The following is a 10,739-nucleotide window of genomic DNA, read 5'->3' as shown; positions in this document are numbered from 1 at the left end:
TGAAGGCATTTTACATGGACTTGCGCGCAAGAACCTTTGCATCCGCATGGGGATATCAATATATCAGGGTTATCATTTTAATCGCACAAGCAAAATTTGCAAGCCCCAGATCTAATTCGAGTCAATTACTTTAAGGAGTTTAGCTTGTGGCCGTCTTCTCTCTGCAATGTCTATGTTTTATGATCTAGCCCGTTAAAAGTCTCTTTAACAAAGTATTTCATCCTCCCGATTTTAATGATGCTTCCAACTTTTAAGACGCAGCTTTCCAAATTGACCACCTTGTAGCACTCAATAGCCCCCCCAGCAGTTAAAAATTGGGAATTCTTATACATTTCTAATCTGCCACAGAATGTTCCATCATGAAATGTACCAGATTTAACAAGAGTGCATTTCACTCTCGCTTTGCTGTGGGTTTCCTTTTTTTAATCAAAACCAGATAAGTAGATGTCATGGTCTCCGTCGATGCGGTGCTATTTTACTCTCACCTGCCGATTGCTTTCATAATCGAACATGTCCTGAGTGCTATCCGTGTCCCATGTTGCAATCTTTAAGGCTAAGGTATTCGATGAGTTCTGTGGGTGGTTGCTGCTAGGATATGCGATTGCTTACTTCAAATTGGGAAGATATTCAATAGTGCTTTGAGAATATCCGCTCTGGTTTCTACGGATATGTATTTTTTTAGGAGCATCGTGGCCATAAGCCTCTTACAATTTCCTGAGGGGATTCAACCCCGAGAATCGATTGGATGCAGGCTGCAAAATTTGCTGTAAAACTTTGTCAAACATGCTGAAAGTATCAGTTAGTTAAGAATATTGATTAGCAATAATAATTAGAATTTATTCGTTAAAGTTGCAACTATTGCCAGAATTCTCATACTATTTAAAATAATTGCAATAAGAGAGTAGGTGTAAAGTATAGTAAAATCATTGAATTTCATTCAATATAAGTTTTATCTGCTCTTCCTTTATTCGTTATTTTATTTATTCTTCTTTATTGATGAAAGTGTGGAGTTTGAGGAATTATATTATTCACCTATGTTTAAACAAACACTCAAATAATATCTTATATAAAAAGCAAATCATGACAGAGCCGACACCTTAAATAAAGCTTAAATAATAGCACAAAGATGAGTACATCAAAGAGCTGGAGGATGAGATAATTTCGTTAGCTGAATCGCTTTAAATGACTGTATCTCAAAACAAAATGCTCATGACTATCATTAAGCAAAACATCTCTCAAGGGCTAATTAATTAAACTGCATTGGATGAATACTATGCAAAGTATCCGAATTTCCTTGTGAACGTGGGGAAAGATGAACATTTCGGCTCAGAAAGTAATAGTGAAATAATAGATTTTTGGTCTGTGAACAGTCATCGCCCTGAAACGAAAACGAAAATTCGTCCAAAATCCATGGCTGAAAAGTCTTTTATTTCTCTACTCGAAGACTCTCCTACCATTTTGCCCCATCGAATCGAAGTAATCTTCTCCTCAAAATTAGGAACAAGAGAGTACCTCACCTCTCTCCAAAACAATTGAGTCGCAGAGTTTGATATAGAACTAAAAATCGTTCTAAAAGTAAAAAATAATTGAACTGCGTAAATCGTACGCAAGCCATAAATCTGCGACTGAAAAGTCGTTCCCTTTAATCGAAGGCTGCTTTATCATATAGAAAAAGAATATCACAAACCTCACCAAAAACTCCTTGAACGAATTGATCGAATTTGCATATCCCGAGGATACAATGAAAACTTAAAGGCAGACAATGGAAATGGTGGTAAGGTATACGTTTGGTAATAATTTCGAGCCAACCAGAATCGATGACGATCAGTTCGACAGTCGCAAAAACGAAATCATTTACGGGACTCCATACGATGACTATTCTTATGCTTTTGAAGATCATAAATGGAACAACAAGAAAGAAGTGCCTGAAATTATGAGATAAATGGGTACTATGAAAAAAAAATACGTGTATTTACTCGTAAGGCCATAGCTCCTCTCATAGAACGACAATGAGGAAACTATGGAAAAGCACGAGGGCACACATGGCGAGCAAGAGTAAAACCAATAATAAGGGGGAGAAGGATAAGAAGGATAAGAAGGATAATAATAATAGAAATAAAGCTAGTAAAAGGAGGAGAATTAAGTGCTTTATGAAACAGATGTGATATATGGCATTATAAGTTCTCTTCCTCTTCGAGTCTTCTTCCAGGACCTGCACCGAATCATCCAACGTACTATTCAAGCTATTTAGAGTAATTCAAATATGCTCAATTCACAGATGACGTCGCCTCAAATCTCTCAAACCGAAAACATAAATACAAAATAATCGGTAACACCATGAAGAGAATTTTTGATGAAAAGTATAGCATTAAGTAATTCCCTTTGAGATATACATACCAAACCGGGGTCACAAAGATGGAGCTTGACATCCCTGACATCAAGACCTACATTGCAATTGAGGACTAGTTTTTGAAGAACAACATTAACAAATTCAATATTATTAAAATTGGAAAGCTGTTGCATTATGTGCTCGCTGAGAGATTCGTTATCGTCGAAGTAAAATCAAAGAAGCTGCTCAATTAGCTTATAGAGATGATTCGAATCATGATAAAGCCATTTTTGTGGATCTTTGCGATTGTGTACAGCTACTCGGACTACTTTGAGCCCTTCTTGAGTTCTCCTATGCCCATCATCATCGGTAAAACTGGCCAATAGGATATCTCGTAAGAAATAGATTACTCTGATTTTGACTGCATTTCGATGGATGACAAACCATGCGAATTGGAAGAGCATTAGAGATTTTACAAGGCCATAAAGAGACTTAAGAAGTTCTCAGAGAAATACTCTGAAAACAAATCTAAAATGGTCCAAAAGTATGTGAAGACTCTGAAAAGCTTCATCGAGAAAGGAGTTTTGGATCATGAGCCAACTGACTTCCACATTGAGTTCATGGACACGCAGATGGTTTCATACTACAAAGATTTTTCGGAGAGTACGCAAACATGATAGGACTACTCGAGTATCAAATAATCCGATTATTGATTGTATTTTAGTATCATGAATTATCAATTTCAGCCTAGACTCTCAGCCGAACGGGTTTGATTTAACGAGCATCAGGTACAGTAGCTTGTCGTCGGGGTCATGATAGTTTTCAAAGACCTATCCGAGTTTTTTGCTGGTGGATAGCATCAATTTGGTCCTGGGAATGTATAATGAACTGGCTTCCTCTGAGTGGTTTTTCATGAAATCGACGAGCTTTGAAGCAGGCCAATGCTGCTCGCCAACCACGCATTTGTTGACCCACTTATGGTCCGATCTCTGGTATTCCACAATAACTATGACTGATTTTTGGAGGGTCTTCCCAGTTGCGAGTAGGGCTTTCTCCTTATCTTCGCGATACTTTATTCGTTGACCCACCGGCTGGTACCGAATTAGGGCTGCATGGTTCGAAAAAGGCAGCATTGAATGATAATTAAATAATAGTATCACGCTCAATAATTCTTTAATTCTTTATAATACTCGATTCTAAAAGCTATTAATGGCACCTTGCTATGAGTATACTATTGCAGCCAGTATATCTAATCTATATCGCAGCAAAAAATTCGAATCTATATCGTAGAGTATATCGCAATCAATGGGAATATATATTATTAGGCTATCATTTTACAGCTTATGTCGTAGGCCTCACTTTCTTTGACATTTTCTTTAATCCTCTTATTTCTGGTAACGCTGTGACAACAGTGATGCTCTTTGAAAGTAACTCGGAAAAAGGTGAGCTTGTGAGGTCTAATGAATTTTTATGGTGTTTGCGATGGAGCAGCTTGGTATTGCCCACCTTCTTGCTCATAAGAGTTTGGCACTGAGAATAGATCAGCTTGCAGTTATACTATTTGATCTTGTTCTGAAGCTCTTTGTCGCTATCGGAGGCCATGGACCCCAAACTATTTATTTTAAGTGTGATGCGGTTAAGCCTTTTTTTGCGAATGCTCAGCTGGTAAGGGTTCAGCTTCAGTTGATTCTCAGGGACAATCTCAATAGTGTTGAACTCCTCAGGCATCTACTCAGCATTATTCATCTAAAGGTTAATCTGAAACTCCTTCATTTGTGTCACTCCGAGAGTGATGTTGTTGCTCGAAATCGACTTCTTCCTCTTTAAGGACTTGATTGCCGGCTGGAGAGATTTCCTGACCAAAAAATGCGTGTTGTTGTTCCTGGCTTCGTCATGCCAATTCTCCTTGGACTGTAACTACTATCTGCGTGGAGATATTACAATTAGACTGCGATCAGCCTCACTGTATTATTCATTCCTGGCGGCCAACTCCAGCGGGCTGCTATTCTGGGCGTATCGATGACAACGGTTGTGCTTATTCCTGATTTTGGATAAGAAGCTGTGATGGATTCCATTTTCGTATTATTATATGCTGTAAGGCAACTCCTTGTTCTTCCAGTCATGATTACGATGCTACTTGGGTGCAGTCGCGGACTGGAAATCTTTGAAATTTATGGATGTCTTTGCTTTCATTTTATTGGCTCAATTGATATGCGATAATAGTGAGCAGAGTTGCAAATAAATCAGAGATTATAGATAAATTAATTGCAATGATGGGTATTGATGAGTGTAATGATGAGTGTAATGATGATCAAGCTTCGCCACTAAAATTTCTGAGTAAAAGATGGCTCCCCAGGCTCAGAGAGTTGTGCAATTTGTCTATTTACTCGGAAACACTCGTCAGAGGTTAATTCGGGGTGCGACAGACCACGAACACGAACCTGAAGACCAAAAATATCAGAGCGGCCTCCACACCCACCAGCACAATTATAATCAGCTTTCTCGCAGACTCCACTCGAGGCAATAGGTTGCGAAGGATGAACAAAGCCTTTATAGCAGACCCAGCCAACAGCAAAACCAGGTGCAGAATGCAGATATTCAAGGAGCAGATCGCGAGACACAGCATCATCGCAGTCATCGAATAGCCAAACAGACAAATAATTTGAATATTGGTTACATTGGGCGTCCCGAGAAAGCGCAGGACAAAGGATATGATAATAGGGTACAAAAACCCCTCAATGTAGACAAACCCAAATGCCAAGCCCACAATCTAAAAGTTGTATGAGAAACTCTGACCGGCCTGATATTTGAGAATGTTGTGGACTGCACTCAGGCAGAAAATGATCGTTGTATAAATCCAGAAGGGTCCGTAGCTGGCTTATTATATATGCGTACAAGTCGTAGTCTTGGCCCTCGGGCTCGAAGAACTTTCCCTACCAGAAAAATACGTTCGATTTCAGTCTTTGAAGTACGTCGGCTGTCGTTACTTTATAGTATTGTTTGAAATTATCGAGTTTGGTGCAGGCACACACTTTGGTCCAACAAGAAGGCTCCTCGCTGGGATCATCCGCTAAGAGCACAGACTGACGCATCTATATTATTAGAGTTATCTACTCTGGATTGGTTTTGGAGCTGGGATGTTGGGTTGCGATGCCTATCAAACACGGGATCGTCATTGAGTTCCGAGTGGACTTCAGGGTATTGATACTTTTATCTGTTTTAAGACTATTGCTTGCCCTTGTACTGGGGCTCGTAGAACTTCATCTTTTAAATACGACAAATATTATACCAAAATTCTAAAAAGCATATAAATATAAAATATACTGTCAGTTAAAGTCTCAGAGGGCCAGGGAGAGAAGCAATTAATTTGCATCATACACTGATCTTCAGTGCTGTTTTCGTAGACAATTGCTCTAATACTTGTTTCTGGTCTTTATCAAGACTACTCGATCCGATGTTTCTTTGATTATGTCCAGTTCTTCCTTAATTCTCTATAGTTAGCGCTGTATAAAATAAGCCGTTGCATCCATTCTCTACTGCTGACTACTGTATTGGTGATTAGGGCCACTGACCTTTGGACTATTCGTTCTGAGAATGTTCTTTTCGTGGTGCATACTCTTCACTATTGCAAAGAGCCCATTTATCTTCGAGATCAGTGTCTACTTGCTCATGGAAGTACCCATGCCAACTTTGCTGTATTTACCAGCTCGTGGAATAGACAATACCCCGACTCTCTCCTTCTTTGATATTTTGTTTTTATATTCGTTCACTTATTTAATCAATTGCTAGAGGTGTTCGCTGCTATTATCCTACATTAGTTGCGAGCCCTTTTTCATTTATACCATATGATTATACTCTTGGTTAGTTGTCTCAACGTTCTTTATCGTGTTATAAGTTTACTACTTTTATTAAATGTATGCGAATTTGCGATGGGAGTGGAGTTATTTGAATTTGAGCATTGTCCCTATTTTATTGCGGATTATTTTTGTATTTAGGCAGTTTTCAAGCATTTGTAGCCCGTACTCCATTGACTACCATTTACCCCGGAATGCTTGGGCTCGCTTATGGCTTTCAAGGAGCTCTGTGTCATTGAGGAACTCAGACAACACATTGATAGTTTTATTCTAGTAAATGGATTATGTGTTTATGCTAAGTTTGGGTTGAGAGAGCAGAATAGAGACTTATGGCGAATGAAGCTACTGACTGATGCTAAAACGCTACAGTTATTTGATGTTGGTATTAAGTTTGGCAATTATGGATGACGGTTTTGAATCGCCGGACCCTTATACGTACTCCATTGTGTTCCAGAAGCCTGATTGTTATATATTTATATTCCCTACACGATATTTAAAATGAATTCATATCGAAATAATTAATCATTAATTGGTTCAAAATTAAAGAGAATTCTATGAAATGAACTTTTGCTAAATATAATTTGTTTATTTAGCGGGCAAACAAATATATGTTAGTCTATTAGTTATTTCTGAATTCCATAAATGCAGGAAATGTAGGACCTTCAGAAGACTCTCAATCAAATTATTTTTTCTTTGCAGGAGATTGTGGCCAAAAGCTCTTTAAAGGGAAGCTAAAGCGCAAAAAGCCAGGATCTTGTTCCCTAAAAAAGTCCAGAAATGACATACCATGAATACTTGGCAGAAATTCTTCAGAACCGGAACCCTATCGAGATCAAGTTTAAGAGTGCAAGCTTCTTTTTAGAGGAAGACCTCCAAATACTATTTGAAGTTTCAAATCATCACCAAATTTCACTGAAGACTTTCGAAAAAATATCAAAGACTAAAAAGGTCCATCGGTCCACTGAAAGTCTTCGCAATCGGTATGAGTAGTGTTTGCATTTGATTGGTGACATGTAAATGAAGATGATCGTGAAATGGATCCAAAATGAAGGATTAAAGGGATACTTGATTTATAAGGATGATTAATTCGTAATTTCGCGAGTTGATCCCAAACCGTTGCAGATCGCCAAGAAAAGACAGAAAATTATGAAACAGGAAACAGAAGGCAATAAATGCGAAACTAATCGAAAAATGACAAACTTAAAGCAAGGGCAACCGCCTAAATCGAAAGAACTTAAATAAATACTGCAAATTTACTCGAAGATGGTGAATGTTCCAATGGGTATTCTCACAGATAAATTGGATAAGCTGTCAGGAAATCTCATCTAACTCGATAAATATTTTTAAACCAAAGACGCTCGTCTTTTATGGACCTTCGAGGATGACTAAATGCTGAAAATGGGATATAAATAGGAGCAAATTCTATGCAAATACAAAGGAGAACAAAGTGTTCAGAACCGCAAAAAATATCTTGGCTTGAACTGACTTGATCTGTACAATCGAATCAATCCTTCATGGATATAAATCTAAATCATAAAGTCTAGATATTTTGTTCCATTAATGCCCGGGGTGGGGTTGGGGTTGGGGGTTGGGGTTGGGGTTGGGGTGGGGGTTGGGTTGGGGTGGGGTTGGGGTTGGGACTTCTCAGCCTGCATTTACATAAATTAACACATCAGCCTACATAAATTAACACAATCAGCCAAATTACAACCAGCTTGTAATTGCAGGCACTATATTTCAGGATGCTTATGATGATCGATAACTTTATTATATTTAATTTTGGCTTGCACAAACATAACAATGTTAGCTAAACGGATATATCGAACGGCTCTTCAGGCATTGTAAATAAATTCCTCTCTTATCGTTAAGAATCAGCTATCTTTATTCACAATTACTTCCCCACCTCTTTTGCATCATACGGCTCCTTTCTTGAATCATGCGAGCTTCGCCATGTTTTCATCGAAAAAGGAGGGAGAGCCAAAGAAAGAAGATTAAAAATAATCATAGTAGAAGCCTGAGTAATAGTAAGACAAAAATGATCAAGAGAAAGGCAATAATAAAAATAAAGATAATGGTTGGCGTGCAAAAATGCGTAAGTTCGTCAATAAAATAAATGAGAAATGCTCGCTCATCTACAATACGAAGATACTGCCGGCTCATATCGCTCTCATGGTCTTGGCTTCCAGCTTACTGTACACTCTCTTCTGGGGTCGACAGACCAAGTAAATCTCATCAAGCGAGTTCATGACTTTGTTGGAGAATGGCCATTTTCGAGAAGTTATATTTGTGGAGGAGTAGTACTTCTATTCAAAAAATGCATTTGCCAGGAAAGTGGAGGGAATTATCGGAGAGGAAGTGTTTTTTTGCTATGTGCCAAACTTCGAGGAATTCATGATAAAAGCTATCAAAACTCCATCCGTCAAATTCTCAAACGAAAGGAGGCAACCATCAGATTATTTCATGTACTAAGGCTATGTCTATTTCGATATAATTTCGATCATTATCATCATTGGGCATCTCAAATCGTTAAAAGGCAAAGGAGGCAATATGGGGGCAATGGGAATGCCAACCAAGACGAAGAAATTCGAAAAGATCAAAAAAGTCAACATAAAATTTGATGATGTCGCAGGACTCCATGAAGTTAAAAGAGAAGTTCAGTAAATTGTTGACTTTTTGAAGCGTCCGGCAAAGTATACAGTGTTGGGCGCAACAATTCCTCGAGGGATACTTCTAACAGGGCCTCCAGGCACAGGCAAGACATTATTGGCCAAAGCGTGTGCTGGAGAGGCAGGCGTCCCTTTCTATTCTGTATCAGGGTCTGATTTTGTGGAAATGTTCGTGGGAGTGGGAGCCTCGCGGGTGCGCTAACTATTCGATGCAGCGAAATCGTAGGATACGGCGGCTATAATTTTTATAGATGAACTGGACGCAATCGGCAAAAAAAGAATGAACAAACTAGGAGGCAACGATGAAAGAGAAGGAACGTTGAACCAGCTACTGGTCGAGATGGATGGGTTTGGAACCAACAATAAAATAGTCGTGATGGGAGCAACCAATCGTAAATAAATCCTCGATAGTGCTTTAGTCAGGCCGGGCAGATACGACAGGGAAGTTTAAGTGGGTCTGCCTGATTTAAAGGGAAGGTTTGAAATTTTCAATGTGCATTTGAAGCCTTTGATCTTATCACCCAAATACAGCATTAATTAGTACGCTAAGCGTCTGGCATCTCTCTCCCCAGGCTTCAGCGGTGCCGAAATTGCCAACCTGTGCAACTAAGCTGCAATTCTGGCAGCAAGACAAGGCAAGAAGGTTGTCGAAATGATTGACTTTGAAGTCTCATCATAGCGAGTAATCGGAGGAGTCGAAAGGAAGGGATTCGTGTCCTTAGAGGAAAAAAAAACAGTGGCCTATCATGAGTGCGGGCATGCTGTGGTTTCATGGTTCCTTGAAGGGGCGGACCCTCTTCTAAAGGTGACAATAATCCCTCGTTCCAAAGGAGCTTTGGGCTTCGCTCAGTATTTCGTGAACGAAAACCAACTCTCGACTAAGTAATAATTGCTGGACCGCATTTGCTTCATCTTGGGCGGAAGATGCGCTTAATTGCACTTCTTTAATGAAGTTACAACTGGTGCATATGACGACCTTTCCAAAGCGTATGACTTAGCCTACAACATAATCGCAAAGTATGGAATGGGTGAGAGCTTGGGGTATATCGGCTTCCCAAATATTCAGTACACAAAGCCATATGGGGAAGCAACGTAGGCTGCGATAGACCGCTAAATTCAAAAAATCATAAAGTAATGCACAATAGTAACAAAGAAGATGGTGGCCGAGCATGAAACCCTCATAAAAAAGTAAATCCGGTATTATTCATAGCATGGCATAGGTGTTGTTGGTGAAGGAAACCATGGATGTGCGAGCAATTCAGTAGATTCTGGGTAAAAGACCGTTTGCTGCCAACAAAACATTCGAAGCATACTTATAAACATCCGAGCCTACCGTTTGATTGCCTCATTATCGAATAAGCCTATAAGTATATCAATACTCCATTATCAATGCACGGCAATCATGCTAGGGCTGATGCAATCTGTAATTATTAATTGCAATTTATATAAAATTATATCATTTATGGAGAATCTCAAAGCGAAGATCATCGGACATGAAATCCTGGAAGACAAGAAAATTCTTTACGTGGTGCAGGTCAAAAATTAAACCACCAGCAAACAAAAAATTAACAAGTTGCGCTACAGCCAGTTCCGATAAATTCACGAATAATTGTAGAGGATCATCGAAAAGCTGAAGCTGCACTATGCTCTCCCCGAGTTTCCTGGGCGCAAGATCTTTGGCTCCACCAACTCCTCAGAAGAAGCCGTCTCCTAGCGCAAGAAGTAACTCAGTCAAGTAGTTCTGCCCTTATTTAGTATCTCAACGACCTTGTGGTCAAGTAGAAACTCTACAGCATCGATGTTTTTAAGAAGTACTATTTGCCCGATACCGAAATCGAACAGGAAAACGAGAAACATCCCTCCTCCACCGAAATGAACATGCAGATCTGC

The 10,739-nt window shown here is 39.3% G+C and overlaps 1 pseudogene; it reads left to right on the top strand.

Moving 5' to 3' along the window:
* Positions 1–8,730: 8,730 nt before the first annotated feature.
* On the top strand, positions 8,731–10,168 carry LOC148298627 (mitochondrial inner membrane m-AAA protease component AFG3L2 pseudogene; annotated as a pseudogene).
* Positions 10,169–10,739: the final 571 nt, after the last annotated feature.

The sequence above is a fragment of the Brachycentrus maculatus genome, unplaced genomic scaffold, assembly GCF_059751285.1.
Source record: "Brachycentrus maculatus isolate JH-2025_06_01 unplaced genomic scaffold, ASM5975128v1 h1tg001797l, whole genome shotgun sequence".
NCBI classification, from domain to species: Eukaryota; Metazoa; Arthropoda; class Insecta; order Trichoptera; family Brachycentridae; genus Brachycentrus; species Brachycentrus maculatus.
This window is presented reverse-complemented; position numbering and strand designations above follow the sequence as displayed.